The sequence below is a fragment of the Thermobia domestica genome, chromosome 15, assembly GCF_964235325.1.
Source record: "Thermobia domestica chromosome 15, izTheDome1.hap1.1, whole genome shotgun sequence".
Lineage (NCBI taxonomy): Eukaryota > Metazoa > Arthropoda > Insecta > Zygentoma > Lepismatidae > Thermobia > Thermobia domestica.
The window spans coordinates 118,884,485-118,905,495 of record NC_137468.1 but is presented as its reverse complement, the minus strand read 5'-3'; positions in this window follow the sequence as shown (position 1 = coordinate 118,905,495).

The following is a 21,011-nucleotide window of genomic DNA, read 5'->3' as shown; positions in this document are numbered from 1 at the left end:
GTAGGTACATGATACTGTCAGTGTCACAGTAGATTACTCTGTAAGGTCCTACAGTCGTCAGTAGTTCGTAAAGTCTAAGTCTAGCCCACGTAATAATAAATGCGGCTAGTATCACATTGGAAAACTCTAACGGAACGTTTTCATTTTCAATGTCTCTGTATGTGAGAATAAGATGGTCATCATCAATTGGTACCACACTTTGAATCTCATCCCTTGCCGTAGTTAAATACCTAAGAAATGTGACCTCATCACTAACGATTATACTCTGTGACATGTCTGTGCGTTGCCCCCACTTTCCATACAATGAATTAAGGTATAGTTTCGCACATTGCCTCAATCCCGGGTTCAACCTAATATTATCATAATTTAATTGTATGCCTTTATGGGCATAATATTCATCGATATATTTATGTTTGTCTTCTTCAGTGGTACAGCAAGCAGGAAAACCAGAGGCTTCCTGCCTCATCTGAAGGAAGGAATTCACATAGGTCCCGAACAGCCCACCTGAATTCCCCTCTTCAGGATCTAAGAGTTCAAATTCCCATATTTCATGTATATCGATTATTTTGTAACCTTTTTTAAGAGCAAGGTGTAACTCTGGAGTGCAAAATGTTCCTGTGAGAGCACACTCAGCGTCACTATGGGTACATTCGTTAGTGTTTTCTTCTTCCATACATCTGCGGCAAAGACCGAAAAGTAATCGACCTCCCGCAACGTATGGGAGCACCGGAAAATAGAGGTCCTTTGTGGGCAGGATTGTGCATTGAACTACACCGTGAATACCATATACATCTGGAAAGTCCGGCCCCGTGTAAATCTTAGGTAATTTAACCGACATAGGTTTACGTGCTATTACCCATGGGTAAAGACTAGTTACATCGGCGTAATAAATTCGCTCATTACACGCACAATTGACGTAAGAACGAAAGACCTCCGTGCGACCACCATTGTAACAGTTCTTAGGAATAAGAAAATCAGGTAGATTAGTACAACGTTCTTGAAGAAACTTTTGCACTTTCTTGTCCGTCTTTACCTTATTGTCCCAGGAGCATTCCCATATTTCATATAGGTTTACACCTATACTTTTCAGGTACCTACAGCGCCTCATGGTTTGCTCATATCGTTTCTCCATCGTATTGTACGAGTCTTGAGCATCGTGCAAAACTGCGTCACGATTAAAGGCAAAACAAAGGCGACAGGCATGGAAATAACACCCGTAATACTCGAAGGCAGCGTTGAGTCCTTCGTGCCATCCATCGACCTTGTACCTACCAATATACTTTTTCCCACCTCCCCTAGCATGCTGGATTTCTATCCCTAATTGGTCTTCCATATACATAAGCCATTGCATAGCTTTTGTACTATACTTGGTCTTATGATGAAATCCCAACGCGGGAATGATAGGAATAGTATTTTTCGGTAAGTGCAAGATACAATATGTACGCATTGAAAGACTTGCAATGGTGGATGATGTTATGAAAAATTGCAAACCCTCCGTTTTCTCTTCAATAATATCGCTAAACTTAATGACCGCTTCTGTTAGAATTCTAACGTCATTTTCACAATAAGCCAGCATATTCTTCTGCAGGTTAAACTCCTCGCCACTTTCCGCAAGTTCTGGGTGCCAGGCTTCCAGTTGTATTCTTTCTACCGTGCTTCGCCCCTCAGGGTCATAGTACTCAAGCGGAGGGTAAGAGCCGACATAATTTTGATTCTCTTCAGTATTAAACAATTATGGGAAATCTCCCTTCTTTAAATTTTGACTAGGGCCTAACGTTTTCGGCAATTTAGATAATTTCACACCAATATAAAGGAAAGAGTCGCGGAAAAAGATACGGTTACCTATGTTAATATTAAAAATCTTTTGACCCTGGATAAGAACACTAGGTACAATATGCTGGTCTTCTATTAGAGTTCTAAGACAGAACAGACCATCGTATCGGCTTCCATTGTGGGCGATTGCCACGATCTTCTGAAAGACAGGACGTTCTACTAACACATGGTTAATAAAATCCGTCATTGTCTTAAAAGAAAACGAACAATTTCCAATATTGTCACCGCACGTTTTACAAGGCTCATCGATAACTTTCCTTATACAGGCGTGACAAACATGATGAAAACACACCAGTACAATCATGTTCCCTTTCACCGCGCTCATTCGGTGCCTTCAACATCGTCTCTACATCATAGGTGATGTACATAAACCTTTTCGTATGAACAGGTCGCTGTCTCTGAACAAAACATGTATGATTTGTATCAACATACGCATGGCACGTTGAACAAAAATGTTCACCACACATGTGATCAGATTTTCGCCCTCTCTTATCAAAGATGATACCACAATCGATGCAGAGGTTCACATTATCACATACGGACTTACCCGCTTTGTTACGTGTCACATGGTTGTCAAAACATATACCCTCAGCAAACTCTCTATTGCATGCATTACATTTAATTTTGTTAGCAGTATAATCCTGTTCGTGAGTATGTTCGCAAAAAGTACGAGTTTTACACTTGTGTGCACGTGACCTTTCATCATGAGCTTCCAAACAGTAATAACAATACTTCCGTGCCTTGAGAAAAGTTCTAATATTTCGAATGGGTTCGAAATGACCAATAGTGTTACCTCTTTGATACAGGATAAAAATCTTATTTTCTGCATGTTCTCCGGGTAACGTACTATATATTCCCGATTATTCTTTTCAATCTCTTTATAAACCACGATTTGATACTCTCCTTTCAAATATGCTTGAAAGGATTCCAAATCGGAAAAGTCACAACCTTGCTTACTTTGAACGTCAGCACCTGCCATCTCGCAGAGAACTTCTGCTTTAAAAATCCAGCTATCATAATCTCTTGTTCTTAAATTACATAAAACTTGACTACTTGAGGTATATTTTGTTATCCCATATATTATGGCCATGGGGAGACAGTACATATTTTTATTTTCAATGCGAATTAATCGCTTTTCCAAGCAATCTTGGTATTTTCCATACTTGCCAACGGCACTCATTGTAGTATTTCTTCGCTGGCCGTGCAAATTCTCAGCTATGTGAAATCGAAACAGAACTTCTTGGCCCAAAAGGAACACTTCATTCGAATTTAATACACGTTCGATTGAAGTGAGGACTGTTCTAGCAGAGAAATTGCCCTTTCTTCTAAACGGCACATACACTGGTTTGTTATTAGTACTATTACTACTTTCTATGTATAAACCAATGTAGTCGGGCGTGCACTGGAGATCACATGTTCCAACGCAAAATCAATTAAACTTTCGATATAGGCCTATGGGTTATTAATATTCCTTTCATCACCCACGGTCTGACGGCAATTTCATGGCCCGTAAGATGAAACTTACGAAACCTTTGTCTGCTTTGTCTTACAACTTTGAAATTTCTATTTCTTTGATTATCCCCGCCATTATTATTATCAGTACTACTAGCACTTGTACTACCACTATTAGGACTACCAGTAGTACTACTTGTACTATTCTTGTTCATGTTGCCATGTCCAACCATTTATGGAACACTAGCACATGACGGGCCAGGCTGAAGAGAAAAAATCATTTGGTCCCCATAGTCATGATTATCCTGTACACAGTATTGAGGTGGATTGTATATAGGGTTTTTCCCTGGACCTGTTGCGTGGGTAGAACCACAGCATTGTCCTCATTTTCAACCAATCTCCTCATTTCTTCTTCAGTTGTTATTTCAACGGAATTTAGATTGCCAATCCCATCTGCTTTATCATTTAGAAAAGCTAAATCTTCATTCGTTAATTGATGTAAAGTATTAGGACTCAAGTTATGAGTTTCTTGAGGGGTCATAACTATGACATTATTTTCAGATGGGATTAAGCATGGTTCCAAAACAAATCGCGAGCCAAAATCAAAAAAGTCAGATAACTCTGTATCTTTTATCCTATCCACCTGACCTTCCCCACATGATAATAAATAAAAAAGTTTTCATGCGCCGCTTCGTAAGAATCATAGGTACGGAAAAACCCATACACAAATAAATCTATTATGTCTGCACTGCTTACGCAATGCTGGAGAAGTAGTGTATCATTACCTTCAAAGGCACGAGGGGTCCGCAATATGGCGTCGCATCTCACCGATCCCCTATGGCCAAGCCGGTAAAGCTCCATAATGGCTTTCCAGGTACTAAAAACCCTCGGGTACTCGTTGAGACCGCGCACCAATTCCTGAAGATAAATTTCATCTATCATGTTTAATTCTTCAGCTGGGCAAAAGAGATCCATCTAAAAAGTAAAACAAAGAAAAACTATTTTAAATAATCAACTCCACTTTAATAAAAAGATCAAATAAATACTTCTTTTCTAAGCAACGGTCACATGATAATATCATATAAAAATTAATCATCTTTAGTTAATTATTGATATGTAAATAGAAATCAATCTGTTTAATTTATGAAAAATCAGTAAATATATTCACTTATATTGAGTTGTAATCTATTCTATTAAAAATATCCACACACACACACACACAAAAGTCTCTCTCTGTTCATTAATATTGGTTAAATACAACTCAAGTACAATTAAAAATCACAATTACCACAAGAAATACACACCTTTCAAGCCTTAGTTATTCGTTCACAAATCCACAAAAAAGAAGAAGAAATGTCGAATCTGCGTCGGTACTTTTAATGTCTGGGTGTTTCAATGCGCTTGCTACCACCACTCAATGATTAGCAAAGCTTCAATGTCTGTAATAAAACAGGCTTCAATAAATATAGTGATAATCCAATGTACTTTATTTAATACTATGAAAATAGGTTTAATAATGAGGAAAGCTTTCTCTGTGATCTTTAACGCACGCTGACATAAGAAAAAAGATAAGCGTACACATCAAATGCAGGTTATATCATGTTCTATCAAGTGTTCTCCCACCACCACTAACAGTGACACCTGGTGGAAGAATTTTAAATTAGACCTTAGTCTAGTTTAGCCCGTGTGCCGTGTTGACGTATTTCGTCGATGGTCCCGAATATATTTCTATATTTTAAAGGTAAAGTATGCTATATTTCTTTTTATCCTTAAAAATACTACTGATAGCATTAAATAAGTACCATGAACCCTTCTCGCAATTTTGTTCTGTCAATAAAACATACTTTGTGGGGCATAGCTTCTTCTATCAGTAATCCACCACACGTTCAATGTCTTTCAAAACCCTAGGGGAACTTACATACCTACCAACACATAGGGCCCTTCAGTTGAACATAATTATCATCATGTTATTACAGTATACGATTACCTATTCAGAAAAAAGCCCTGCAATTGTAGGTTACCTAACTAATGGGAAACACGTCCTCAGTTGGAAAAAAAACTTGGTAGGAATATCCATACATAATTTCCTTTTGCTATAATATAATACATGTTCAATCTATTTTTAATACTGTTAAAATCTACGGGGGACCCTAACTAATTGGGAACACGCGCTCAGTTAATGGAAGGCATATGCCACGGATAGCCATACATAATTTTATTTCGCTATAATATAATATGTGTTCAATTTATTTTTAATACTGTTAAAATCTAAGGGGGACCCTAACTAAGGGGCAAAAGCCCTTATCAGTTGTAGGAACATGCTACGGATAGCCGTACATAATTTCATTTCGCTATAATATAATATGAGTTCAATTTATTTTTAATACTGTTAAAATCTAAGGGGTAAGAGCCCCTCAGTTGAGGGACATGCTACGGATAGCCGCACATAATCTCCTTTTGCTATAATATAATACATGTTCAATCTTTTTAATAGTGTTAAAATCTAAGGGGGACCCTAACTAAGGGGCAAGGGCTAAGGACATGTTACGGATAGCCGTACATAATTTTCTTTTGCTATAATATGATACATGCTTAATCTATTTTAATACTGTTAAAATCTAGGGGGGACCCTAGCTAATGGGCAAAACGCCATCAGTTGAGGGACATGCTACGGATATCGCTACATAATTCTCTTTTACTTCAAGAATACACAACATGTTTTCAAGATCAAAAGACAATCTTCAATAACCAATGTATTTTATTTAGGGGAGGGCTCCACCCGTAAAAGTTTCATCTTCTCTCTCTTTCTTAATATTAAAGCTATTGTTTGCGTTATGGGGCTACCACACCGCAATAACTAACATCCAGTAATATTTACTATTAAAACACGAAAATAAAAAAGTACTAGTCATCCACGTATAAGATACAAAAACTCTAGGACAGTGGACTCCCTCCCCCAAAACTGAATTTTTTTCTTTCTTTCTTCGAATAAGTCATTACTAGTCCATATATAAATGTGTTCAAACATTTGCATTTCTAAAAGATTATCATTATGTTACCAAGCGTACTTGTATAACATCTAAGTACAGTTCAACCCCCATCTGTAGTGGAAAAATATATCGGATATAAGTGATTTTAATGTGTAAAGTGATCATATTTCAGTACACAATCGGTGTAACAATATGTATTACAGTTAAAATTCGTAACAAATCAATCAAACATATTGTAATTAAGCAAATAAAACTCCACAGGTAAATGAAACGTTTTTAGCCCTTGGTAAAATCACAGTAGCGGTTCTTAAGGGAGAAAAGACCAGTATATTTATTTTACAAATGTTCGTTCATTCATATATTCTTAAGTAAAATATCTCAACTACCCCAAAATATGTACTCCTACAATAATAATAATAATTTAGTAATAAAAAATCGAAATTACATTTCCACTGACCCTGCTCTGTCACAAATCCTAACCCTTTTGCCTTTATTACAAAATGGTCCTAGGTTTATTTCCTGATACACTTACAATACAAATAGTCCCGAATTCAATTTCTCAAAAGCAACTCGCGTGGTTCGGAAAATAATTAATCAGAAGACTTCCATTATAATTAAGGGTGTAATACAAGCAACTTTAGAATTTAAAAAAAATATCAGATTACATTTCCACTGGTCCCGGTTTGTCACAAATCCTATCCCTCTTGCTTTTATTACAAAATGATCCTAGGTTTATTTCCTGATAGATCTACAATACAAATAGTCCCGAGTTCAATTTCTCAAAAGCAACTCGTGTGGTTCGCCAATAATTAGTCACAAAACTTCCCATTATAATTAAGTGGGTAATACAAGCAACTTTAGCATCTAAAAAAGATAAATGATTCTCACCTTAAAAATCAAACTTCCTTCTAACAGTCAGAATCAAAAACCAAAAAACAAAAACTTCAATACAAACACAAGAACAAATAAACTTTTTTCAATATGCACTCGTGCACTAGGTAAATATTAATAATATTCATCTTTATTTGAGTAATATTTATAAAGCATTTCAATGTGTTCCCCCTCTATCATATTTTCGTCATGTTTTCAAAAAACCGTTTTTCATTAATTATAAATAAAGTCAACATGTCCGATAACGTCGTTCATCATGTTTAAAAATTCGATACAATCAATTTATTCAGTGTTCAGTCCTCCAACAGGAAATCTAAAAATTTTTATTTACAAGTTCATCAACCGAGGTAGGCATCTTAACAGTAAATGACCTTTCAAGGAAAATCTACCATTTTTCCTTAATGACAACATGTTGTCGCCATCCCGCATGTACAAACTAGCGTACGGTTCTGAAGTATACACACTTTCTCAACTAATTAAGGAAATGGTTACAAGTAAAACTTTGACGTTGCCAAAATCAGATATCGCCAAGAATACATTTATGTGTTTGTCCATAACATCTTGTAAAGGGAGGAAACACTAAATCTCTATCTTTCTATCTTCATGACTGCAGATAAATAACTCGATGTCAATCATAGTTAATGGACGTTATTTCAGTACACAGGGGAAAGCGGAAATAAAAGTAGAAAGTGCAATGACACTGTATAGCTATGTTTGTCGCCACTCAAATTTCAGCCAATTTCTAACGGGGGCAAGGGAATCGTGTATAGGTCAACTACCCGCAAGCAAGTCCTTTTGCAAAAATAAAACTGAGTGTTCATTTCTAAGATAGCCTCTGTGAGAGACGGAAGAACAATTCAATCTCTCCGCATTTCAAACTTAAATACATGCTATAAGAAGAAATCAATAAAAATGAATATTAACAAATAAATAAATAAACTATTCAATCCACACACATTTCCTATCTCCCAAAATGTTATTTTTTCTCTCCAAGTTACATGTAAGGATTGCAATAATTCTCTAATACAGCGTTCACCTCTGGTGCTAAGGGTCCCGGGTTCATTCCCAGCACCCACCACATAAACTTTTATAATATATATATATATTTCAATATCTTTTATAAAATGGTTTCCTCCCAAAATAAGTTGCTACGACTAATTTATTAGGAGAGTATAAATAATTAGCATACTCACATATTGTTCGAACATCTTAGATTGTTCAGAGTTTGTAAAGCGAAGCAATATAAAAACCGGCATAATCGTGGGACTTAAAGATTTCATTTTTTCCAAATTATATATATCTCAATGTGAGTTTCTTTCAGTCAAACCCATCTGTATAATACGAAATTCAAACGGGGATCTTCATCTCAATGTAAGTTTCTATTACTCAAAAGCCATCTGTATAATACGAGATTCGAACGGGGGTCTTCATCTGAATGTAAGTTTCTATTAGTCAAAAAACCATCTGTATAATACGAGATTCGAACGTGGGTCTTCATCTCAATGTTAATAATATTATTAATTTAATCACTGCTACGGAATAACGTTTCATCATATGTACTAATATTCTAATTAACTAACATATCAGCAGATTTAATTCAAATCGAACCAATTAAAATTCAAATTTAAATTTCCATTATTATTTTTAAAAATATCCAGTATACTTCGTGTACATACTCGTATACATGCATACACACTCAAAAAAAGGGGACACGACCTTTCCAACGATACACACACGTAATCACAGCCAAAAAAGAAAGCAGGAACTTTCCAAACCACATAACGGACATGTCATCAACCCCTAACGACCTAACAGACCGTCTGGTGACACATCCATTAAAGGAGGATGTAATAACATAATTATTACATAATGTACCGTTAACATTCTTCCTTTCGGGTGTAGAAGTAGCTCCTTTTCTACTTGCTATAGGTTGTGCATCGAAACTATGCAGTGGGAATTTTAGGTTAGACCAGATGAAACTTATTTATCAGTAAAGAGGTCTACAGTCAAAAGTTAAATTAGGAAAGATTATGTTACTTGAAATAAGGAAAAATCAATGTATTTCCTTTTATATATTATCGAAGACCAAAGAGATCGAGAATATTAAGAGGTTAGAAAAGTTAATTTAGGTTAAATTAAGTTTTTGTTGTCAGTAAGATCAGGTCGTCGAAATATTTTCCCCTGTGCATGTCGAAGAACAGAGATCGACAGCCAAGACGTTAGATTATATTAGATTTCATTAGATACAATAAGATTAAGTGTTGAAAATATTTCCCTTGTACATTGTCGAAGAACAAAGGACTCAAGAAATAAGATATAACAGTATGTTGTGTTAAGGTAATATTATTAGATTCTTGATATCCTTTACAGAGCACACTATCGGAAAAGAAAAAGAATGGGAAACGAAGAGGTGAGAATGGGTTAGGTTAGATGAAATTGAGTTAGTTAAATCAATATAGGTCACCGAAATCAGTTTTACATTTCAAGTTGCCCTATTCTATAGTATTTTGTATTTCATTCCTCTTGTCCTCGGCTAAATACTTTTAAGCACAGACTTAAAAAATATTGCTGTTTTTTTCCATTGCTGGACCGACAAGAATCCAGCAATATAGTGATGTGTGTGTGTGTATGTTTGACACATTCCCCAAAATCTGTCGCTGATCCAGCATAATATACAGGGAAAATATTGTCACCAGCAAGCTTCTAGTAATACATTGTGTTTTGACTCATTTTCAAGAATTTCGTATCGAGTTCCTCGAAATTGATGCTGGCTTCTTGCTGGTTCAACACATTAAAAAAATAATCACCGAAATAAGTAATAAGTAATAAAAAAATAAGTAATAAATTTTCTGTTTTATATTTTCAGATTCCTGTGATGACCCTGCAGTTTCTGCGGAATGGAAGACAGTTTTTGACTCGGATGATTCAACGAAGAATCCAAATTATTGGAACAGCAGTTCTTTGTCCAGTTCTTCTACTGAGTGTACTCTTGTGACGAAAACCAAAGGAAAGAAGAAACTAAGGAAGACAAGGAAGCAGTTGTTCTCGGGTAAAATAACCTATACGAGAGCATCTGATGACATACAAGTTGAAATTGATAATACAGGTCAAGCCAAGGAAGTAATCAGGTGTGAAGGAACTGACATCGGAGATCCCTCAGACACGCAAGCCCCATCGACCTCAAACCAGAGCAGTGGAAGTCGATAGTAAATAGAATAGACGAAACATCTGACAGATCACGGGCCACCAGAGGTAAAAAAAAAGTAAGAGGAATAAATTGTGATACCAGGAAACTGAGTAAAGAAAGAAAGATAAATAGAAACACAGGGAAAGAATACATTTCATCAACAGGCAAGCTGATAGCTGCTCGAAAATGTGAGCCTTTGGGTTTATGTAGGAAAACATGTCTTTTTTTTTGTTGTTGTTGTTCTCCTGATTTCTGTAAAGTAATGTTTGAAAATTACTGAAATATGAGAAATGTTAATAGAAGAGTTGCTTATCTAGCTAGTTTAATGGACATTAGGGACAAGAAAACAACAAGGATTAGACAGCTGGACATGGAGATGCAACATTTCCGTCAAATTACGGTTTCATATTATGTGGATGTAGGTGGACAAAGGAAAGAGGTATGTAAGGGTTGCTTCATGAAGATGTTTGGCGAAACAAAGAAGTTCACTGAAAGCGTAATTCAAAAGAAACGGTCCAGCATTTCGAGCATAGCTAATCCGGATGCAAGAGGTGTACATAAGCCTGTTCATGCAAAATCAGACAAAGGGATGGAGGAAATTCGAAAACATTTAAAGGCTTTTCCAGCATATGAAAGCTACTACTCACGAAAAGATTCAGACAGAAGATACTTGCTATCGCATTTCATCATTTCGGAGCTATGCGACGAGTACAAAAGAACATGCAAAGGATCTCCTATGAGTCGAGTCCTTTATGAAAGAGAATTTCACAAAATGATTTTAAAAATCAAGAAACCACATGTCGATTCATGTCAATTGTGCGACAGGTTGTCATTGCAGATTAAAGCAACCGGCTTTAAAAGCGCAATTAGACGACCATCATAGACAAGCTGAAATGGCATACAAAGCTAAAGGTAGAGACAAGGGCCAACTCAAACACGATCCAGGAAGGAAAACTATAACTTTTGACACGCAGCAATGCCTACCAACGCCTTTTGTTCAAAATTCAATAGCGTTCTATAAGAGGCAACTATGGACTTCTAACCTGACAGTGCACGATTGTGATGATGGCCAAGGTTACTGTTTCATATGGCATGAAGGTTTAGCCGGCAGGGGAGTCATTTAAAATTTGGCCACTGAAATTATCTGTAGTGAGACATTTTCAAACTCGAATTTCAGCTATCTTGATGGTACAAAAATCTACAAAAAATAAAAAAGGGAAAATTCTAAACTAGTTAGAATTCGAATTTAAAGATGTCACACTACTGGTGATTGAAGTGGCCAAAGTTTTGAAATGGCCCTCTTTTGTTAATTTGAATGGTACAATTTTTATGGTACAAAAATGTAAGGAAATTGGGCAGAATTCTGAGCTAATTAAAATTAAAATTTGAAAATGTCGCACTACAGCTGATCGAAGTGGCCGAAAATTTAAATGTCCCTCCCTTGTTTATTTGAATGGTACATTTTTTCTTGGGTAAACAAAAATGGACAAAATTCTGAGCCAGTTAAAATTCGAATTTGAAAATGTCGGACTACATGTGATCGAAGTAATAAAAGTATACAAGTATAACAATATACACTTTTCCCTCATACATATTCTGTCTATCAATACAAAACTTGGTACACACATTTCTTATCCCCTATACTATTTTTCGAGATACATTTAGATTGTCTACTTTTACCCGAGGCCACTCCAGATGGGTCCAAAGTTGATGGGGGGGATTTTTGGAGGGAATTTTCCCAACATTTTCTCACCTGTTCAAATGCATTATAGGCCCCAATACATAGCACCTCTGGAAAGCTTGTTTCATGCTGAAGAGAATGAACTATAGACCATGATTTTCCAATGAACAGTGTTGATGCAATAGCTATTTCACTGGGATTTTTTTTATATACCAACGGAGTTAATTGACCACAGGGACTTATTCCGTTGTCCATGGTACCTAATTTTTGGTGCATGAATATATCTTTATGTTTATCGAATAGACTAGGTTTGATTCGGATATCCGGATGGCACGTTCAGGTCCGTTCCTTGTTAGCTATTTTAGTTAAAATTCAATTTTGAAGATGTCTCACTACAGGTGATCGAAGTGGTCGAAACTTTTAAATGGCCTTCTTTTGTTAATTTAAATGGTACAATTGTTTTCTTGCGTGGACAAAATTCCTGAGCTAGTTAAATTCAAATTTGATGATGTCGCACTACAAGTGATCGAAGTGGTCGAAATTTGTAAAAAGCCCTCTTTAATAATTTGAATGGTATATTTTTTTCTTGGGTGGACAAAAATTGGACAAAGGTGTCGCACTACAAGTAAATGGGCTTGAAAAATCTTCTAGAAGTTATCTTCTGAAGCAATAGATTGAAGCTGAGAAACGTTAACAATTCAACATGAAAATATATTTTGCAAAGTGTATGCTAAACAAGTAATACTTTCAAAGTAAGCTTGTTTTCAGAAAATGACATTTCTATTTTGTTCGACAGCAAAAGCTCAAACTTCAGCAACTTTTTTTCTTATATTTTTATAGCAGTTTCAAGTCTGGTAAAAAGTTTACGCAACTATGAAACAGCCTAGATGTAGCTTTCTTTTTGCATACTTGACAGAGTTCATCCCAAAGAAACCGTTGAAAAATGTATTTCGGGAAGAAATAAACAACCTTTTTAAAAATGAGCTCTAAATATGAGAGTATTTAAATATAAGCTTGTGTGGCTTTCATACACACCTCTGTCTCCAAACGTAAATTCCCTACTAAGTCTTCAGTTACGTTTTCGATAACTTTCCCTTTTTTTCATTTATTCCTTGTTCAAATAACTTTATTCCATTCAAAGTAGCAATATTATAGTCTAAATTGTAAATTACTGCCGTTTGAGAGGACAATGTTACGGCAGCAGAAAATTGGATACAAAAGTAATTTCAAGTGGATTTATTTTCTTTTAAATAAGAACATAAGGGTTTTTAATATAGACTTTTATTACAGTAAAAATTGCTTTCAACAGACCCTTTATTAAACGAAAATTTATTTTAAACGGAAATATTTTACGATCCCATGAATTTAAAGGTAAAATAAAATGTGTTAAATTCTCTTGATTAGGCGGAACCTGTGTTGCGAACAACGGATATTAAAATACACTTTTTAACAGAAATTTTCAAGTTCTGTAATACAGTGTTTAATTTTTTTTTTAGACATTCTGTGAGAGGTTAGGTATATGAACTGCGTTGTCTGTAAAAATCTTCGTTTACTTGTTACCCTACACATTTACTCTTTAGTCCACCACCATGTAAGGCCCTAGATACCGTGCGAATTTTTGAACGAAGTGCAATTTACATAGTTATCTGCAAATACCAATAACGCGTTCTCTAGCTGCTCTAGAGACAGGAACAAGGAGCATAATATACACAATAGATTAAAAGGGAGCCAAAAGTAGAGCGAGGAGAGCTGAAAAGGGCATACAGGGTGTCTACTAAAATTCCAAAATGAAATTTCGTGACCTTTCCTTTATCAAACCATAAAATTTCGGAACATTCTCAAGAGCGAAGTTGGATGCGAATTGGGCCGAATTTTCATGCGTGCGATTTGGTAACGATTTTGTAGCATCTAAAGCCGACCATAGACATCTTTGGTTGTGAATTTTGATGTTTTGTAGAACAAAATTTTCCAGTCTGTACGTATATTTATACAGATATAAAAAAAAATCGTGTCCCAAAAGCTAAATTTCTTAACTTTCGTGACCGTTTTCTCATTTCGGGACTTTCGTGACCGATAGCCACCCTGGCATAGCATCTACTTCTTGTCTTGGCCTTTGTAAAATAATGACGGATCCAGGATATGATCAAGGGAGGGACTAAACAATAGTTTGCAACTTTATCCAGTGTTAAGCAGGATTGAAATACATTTTATTCCAGTTTATACCTGAGCTTCAAGGGGGGCCCGCCTGTATATATATATATATATATATATATATATATATATATATATATATATATATATATATATATATATATATATATAAGTAGATGTATTTTAATTTCACATACTGACTGTGAACTGTTTGAACCCAAAGAAACCAAATTTATTTAAGAAGCTTTGGACACTTGAGGAACTGAAAACATTAAAAGCGACCTTACGTTTATCAATACTCATTTCAGTTCATAACGAGATTAGAAGAGCGATGATTAGGACTTTGCAGTGCATTTGAGCTGTTTGATTCAATAACGAAGCAGACGCCCCCACGACCAATCGGAGAAGCATTTCTTCGAAACGCACATTCAATAAACGCGAAAAATTCTGGCATAAAATTCTTGTATAATGTGAATCAAGTGTTCCTGGGAACAACGACGCACGGATTTCAGATTTATCGGGAAGTAACATTGTTTCTTTGAAATTTTGTCCCTTAACGACCCGTGACACGGAAGGAACATTTTCCACGTACAGTAATGTTTTAACAAATAAATGAAAGTTTTAGCAAGAAAACGCCGAAAACTACATAGTTGCATAGTGTAGCATGAATGCATCATTGTTATACACAAATATATGTAGTTTAAGTAATACAGCCTTTTTCTCTAAAGATAGATTTAAAAAATCCTCATTTAACTTTAGCTTTTGATTGGTGCATATTTACAATTTTTAGTGCATATTTGCATATTTTGGTGATTTTTAGCGCATATTTGCATGCATATTTTGCTGTTTTTTAGTGAATATCGATCCGAAGTCTAGATATTATTAGGAAGAGGAAGAGAAACTGGTTGGGACATTGCCTAAGAAGAGATTGTATCATGAGGGACGTTCTAGAGGGTATGGTGGCGGGAAAGAGAGGGAGGGGGCGAACGAGACTACAATTAATGGATGATATTAAAACAGAAAGATCATACGCGAAGACGAAAAGGTTAGCGGAGGACCGTGGAGCATGGAAGCTTCTCAGCTGCGGCAAGTGACCTGCCAATAAAGGCAGAATACCTATGATGATGATATAAGCATAAAAAAATATTGCACTCAATTATCGACATAATACACAATGTTTGTAGACATATGTCTCTTAACAAATCTTATTTTAAAGAAGTGTTTTTTCTATACCCTGATTTTGCATGAGTTTTAAAACTTTCAATTCAATTTTTCCAAAAGACGTATTGTTTGACTTAACGCCCTTTCTACAAGCACCCGAGAATTTGCATCTCACACGAAATCCGAAAATCGAATCACTTCATGCCTGTCCTTGCAATAAAAATGGCGATCCTGTTACTTAGCATGGAGATACATATTTCACTGATTCTAGTATGTATTCGAATAGGATTCCAATATTTTAGGGCTCTAGATGCTTCCAAATGGTTTATTTAGTAATCAGTACACTGTTACCTGCTTTTCTGGTTGGTTTTCTCGTCAAATATCCACCCTTTGAAGAGTGAAGATAATACAGTCCGACCCTGCCAGTCGTACACGAAGCATATGAAGACGCGCCAGATTACTAAGGCGGAAAAATAGTTCCCAATCAGAGCAAAGGAATTTTCACGGCGGAAAGTACAAAACGAATAAAAAATCGTAAAAACGGGATGAAACCGGATTATAACAGGGCATGGGTATCTCAGAGAGACAAAGGGGGTCCAAATTATTCTATAAAATATTAGATTGGTGGACATATTCAGAAAATTCTGGCCAATTACCGACCTATATTTTACATTGCAATAAAATGTATAATCCAAATAATCATCCCATTTGAGAAGCCCATATGATGAAAGCATGTATAAATAAAAAGATTATTCCCCGAAATAAAATTTTTCTTTATTTATTCTGAAATTCCTGCGTTAATTTGAGTTTAAATAAAGAACAGATGAATTTTTCGCATAGACCGAAAATGATGTGTTATTTTTTTTAATACACAGTATGTTAAAAAATATTGGTCCCCCGAAGAAATTATACTGCCTTAACCGTAATAGCATATTACACATTGCAGGGAAGAGAAAACACATACGTCAATGTTAAACATTAACACAACGAACACTCAAAGTTTGTCTGGCTGTGGGAGAATTGCTAGTTGGCGGTCAGATTGTAATCGGTTTTCCACTGTTTGATACCCCTACTTTGTAACCATGCACTAGAAGTCGGGATGGCACATGAGATGTCAGTTTAATGTGAACGTGTCGAGTTTCAGTTTTAATGCCAGGTGGATAAGGTGCGGCCCATTCCTGATCCTCAATTTTAATCACTGTACCATATACACTAAGAGCCTCACTGAATAATTTATTTGGTGCCTCGATAGGAAACTCAAACACACGAAGAAAGGTAATCAGATTACTTCGGAAATGATTCTAACTAACTCACTTCCTTATTTGAATGGGTGAATGGGACCTTACTAGGGGCCTGAGCTGCTAGAGATGCAAGTGCTCGGAAAAAAACGTTTTTTTTTTTTTTTAAAAAACTCGGTTTTTTCTGCTTCGCTTTTTTGGTTGGGAAATTTTGGGCTTTTTTGAAAATTTTGCTTCAAACTGATAAAGCAGACTTTGTTTCGCTTCTCTACAACAAAAAAACTCATTTAATTAGTGGTTGATGCAGATAATAATAAGAAACCTCGAAAATAAACCATGAATTTCAAAAAGATTTTCTTAAAATTCTTAACACATTTACATTAAAAATTCCAAAGGATTAACCAATATATGTAATAATATTTTAACCTTTTATATATAGTAAGTACTTAAAAATGATACATAAATAACTAGCAAAATTGTATGTAGTATTTTTTTAATTCAAAATATCACACATACTCTTTTTGAAGCAAAATAAATAAAACATGAGAGAAATCTGCACATCAAGAGCTTCGTTTCGGGTGGTTCTGTACATTCTTGAAATTTTTCAGTTAAGTTTTAACTTTCATATACATTGTATGAATATTTCGAACAAATTTTTTACTGATTGATCACATACGTAATAATCTGTTACCATCTATCAGGTGCTTCCCATCTGCAAAATCGGTAAAGCTCCAAATTCTGTAATGCACTGACAGTTCCTTAAGCTTGTTCAGAATTGGGAAAGTATCGAATTTTCTGTTCACGGATCATATACGTATGTATTTTTAACAAGAAAATTCAACATATCGTTACGAAACTTTCTTTTCTTTTCTTTTTCTTTTCTTTTCTTTTTTCTTTTTTTTACAAAAAAAGAAAAACTATGAAATACATTTAAAGAGTGGAGGAATCAATCACTGTTCCAATTCAAAAGAAAGACGACAAAATTGATTGTAATAATTATCAAGGTATTTCTCTTAACATTCTATTAATAAGATTGCCCCCATACGCAGATGAAATCATTGGAGATTATCAGTGTGGATTCAGTCGAAATCGACCAGATATTTACCATTCGACAAATACTCGAAAAGAAATGGGAATATATTGCCCAGTACATCAACTGTTTATTGATTTTAGAAAGGCTTACAACTCGGGTAGGAGGGAAACATTCTACAAGATTCCAACAGAATTTGGAATACCGAAAACGCTAGATTTATTAAGTGTTTAAATGAATCCCAGAGTAAAGTCCGAGTAGAAAAATGCGAGCTTCCACGTTGAGATTGGCCTGAAACAAGGACATGCGTTATCGCCGTTATTATTCAGCTTTGTTCCAGAGTACGCTATAAGAAAAATCAAAGATAGGAACCAGGGCCTAGAGTTGAATGGTATTCACCATGGTGAATGCTGATGATGTAAATCTGATAGGAGAACAATCGAAAGAAATGCAGAGGGCTTATTAAACGCTTGTAGGGACGTGACTAAATGCAAAGATATCTAAATACAAGGAAGTTCAAAAGGATCGTAATACGGCAAATTATGAATGCGGTAAAATATCAATTAATACTTACGACACAGTGGATACTTTCAAATATCTTGAAACAGTATTAGCAGACCAAAATTATATCCAAAAAGATATTAAATGTCGACTGAAATCAGGAAATTCTTGTTATTATTCAGTTCAAAATATTTTGTGGTCGCGAATTATGTCAAGGAATTTAATGCTTAAAATATATAAAATGATAATCATGCCTGTAATGAGTTGTGGTTGTGAAACATGGTCGCTTACGCTGAGGGAAGAACGCAGACTGATATTATTTGAGTATAAAATTCTGAGACGAATATTTGAACCCAAGAGGAACGGGAATGGGGAATGGCGGAAACTTCATAAGGAGGAACTACATAATTTATACGGTTTACCAAACATCGTTAGTCATCAAATCTAGGAGGTTCAGATGGGCAGGTCATGTAGCCAGAATGGAAGAAAGTAGGAACGCTTTCAAAGTTTAAATTGGAAATTTAATCGGGAAACGTCCATTAGGAAAACCTAGGCCCAGATGCGGGGACAATATTAAGATGGATCTAGCAGAAATAGGAATACAGAGTGGACACTGGATTGAATTGGATAAGGGCAGAAGTCAATGGAGAGCTTTTGTGGCCATAGAAAGAGAGAAAAAAATAGAGAGAACACATTTAAGTTAAGCACAACTGCACAACTATCATGAGTGAGTGGTTAGCTGTCGCGCTTCTATCGTGAAGTCCGGGATTCAACCCCTCATTCGACAATTTTGATAAAAGTTTTTCTTAATTTTATTTGTGAATGTAGAGATAGTGCGTGTACTGTGAGTCCTGGCTGACTTCCTTTCTAATCGTTTTTAAATCTTTGTTATTTCTAATTACCAGCAGTGATGGGTTCGCGAAGAGGGTTGGGGTAAGGATGTCTTTCGGATTGAAGCCTCTACCCCGAAATTACGGAATTTCTAAAACAAACTAATATTAGTTTTGCCTTTACTCATAAATTTCAAACTGTCCTCAAATAAAAAATTAGGAACTTTTAGAAAAACTAAGCATTAATAAGTAGAAAAGCGCATCCAAAATACTTTTCTAAATCCACCACCGATTATCAGTATAAAATGGTCTTCAAGGTTGTATCTGGAAGATTATAATTGAATTGACAAACGAAACGAAATATTTGTTATGCCTGTACTCATAAACTTAAGCTCCTCTTAAATAAAAGTTAGGAATTTTTAGAAAAAAACAAACATTATTCAGAAAAAAACCTCCCAAATATTTTTTTCCAAATCCGATACTCATTATTTCTATCAAATGGTATTCAAGGTTGTGTCCGGAATATTATTGGTAAATCATTGCATAGCTACAGTATAACGGAAATGTGGAAGTACGCTCTGACAGATATATTAGAAAACGTACGCTCTGATGGATATATTGAAAAAAATAAGTTTAATTATGTGCTAGAAGCTAGAGTACGAAGCTCTAAGAATTGAAACACGGACGACTAAAAAGAAATGATCTAGAGAAGAAAAAAATGTTGATAGTTCAGAAGTTAAAATAAAGTTAAATAGCTTCTAAAATTGCCCTCAAATACTACATACTTTATGTTTACTTTAATTCATAAACCATGTGCTTCATCCATCATGATGGTGAATTCCAGAGCGAAATATGGTATTTAGGTAATGGAATCTTATTTAACTTTAGAGCATATATAATACTATAAGAAAGCTATTTAAACAGAAAAATCATGAAAATGAAAAAAAGCCAAAATTTCCAAAATTCTCGTTTATTCTCCAAAAAAGCCGGCTTTTTAAGTGCAAAAAAATATCGATTCAAAAAAGCCCGCTTTTTGCATCTCTATGAGCTGCAAAGTCATCGTATTCTTGTTGCGTTTTGAATTTTAGAAAAATACAAAAATTTTCACTATTTAACTCCATGGCACTGACGTGATCAAATATACCTGAGGAAAGTAGAGTTTATCCAATGGTAGATTTCCAATGGACAGGTTGAGGCGGCATTTCGTTTATTACACACTGATGCATTCCGCTGCTTTACTATTAAAATGTAGGCGGGAGGGTGACTGATAATACAGTGCTTTTGTTTCAGTGGTTAGGAACATTACCGTCATAATAGCCTTACACTATTGTATACTTTGCGGGTTCCCCACCTACACCCCGCCCGGATCCACCATACAATAGTACCGTTCTTTATTGCATACCGGACCCGCGCACAGATACACCCAGTGGCACCCACAAAGTGGCACCCAGTGGCACCCACAACCATCACTTCCAATCTACTTACCCAGAATTCGGAGACTAAAATGTGCTCGTGTGACCCAATGTAAGGGCACAATATTAAGCTGTATTTACAACGTTAACACTAAGTACGACTACACTTATGAACGGAACATGGAGTTACTAGTTTACTTAAAACGCTTCATTTTCATGCATACAGAAAATCAAAGAAAAGTCAAAGATATGCATATCTAGAAATTTATATATATATATATATATATATATATATATATATATATATATATATATATATATATATATATATATATATATATATTTCAACTAGACATTGTTAAATACTTGTGGTAATTATTTGTATTCTAATCGTACGATTTTATCTTTAACTAAGGTCCTATGTGATTCGCGGTTTACATTCACGTAAACATTTTCTTAGAGGGAAAAACCCTTTAAACTTTAACTTATCTGTATGAGAAAGTTTCTTCCAACTTCTTTACACCAGATCGCACCGTTCACAATATTTTCTTTTCTTTGAAACGTTTTCCTTTAAATATAATCTTATTTAAACTTATTAGTAGTGATAAACTTATATATTTCGTGATTCGAGGCACTGAATAATTTCTGAAGTTG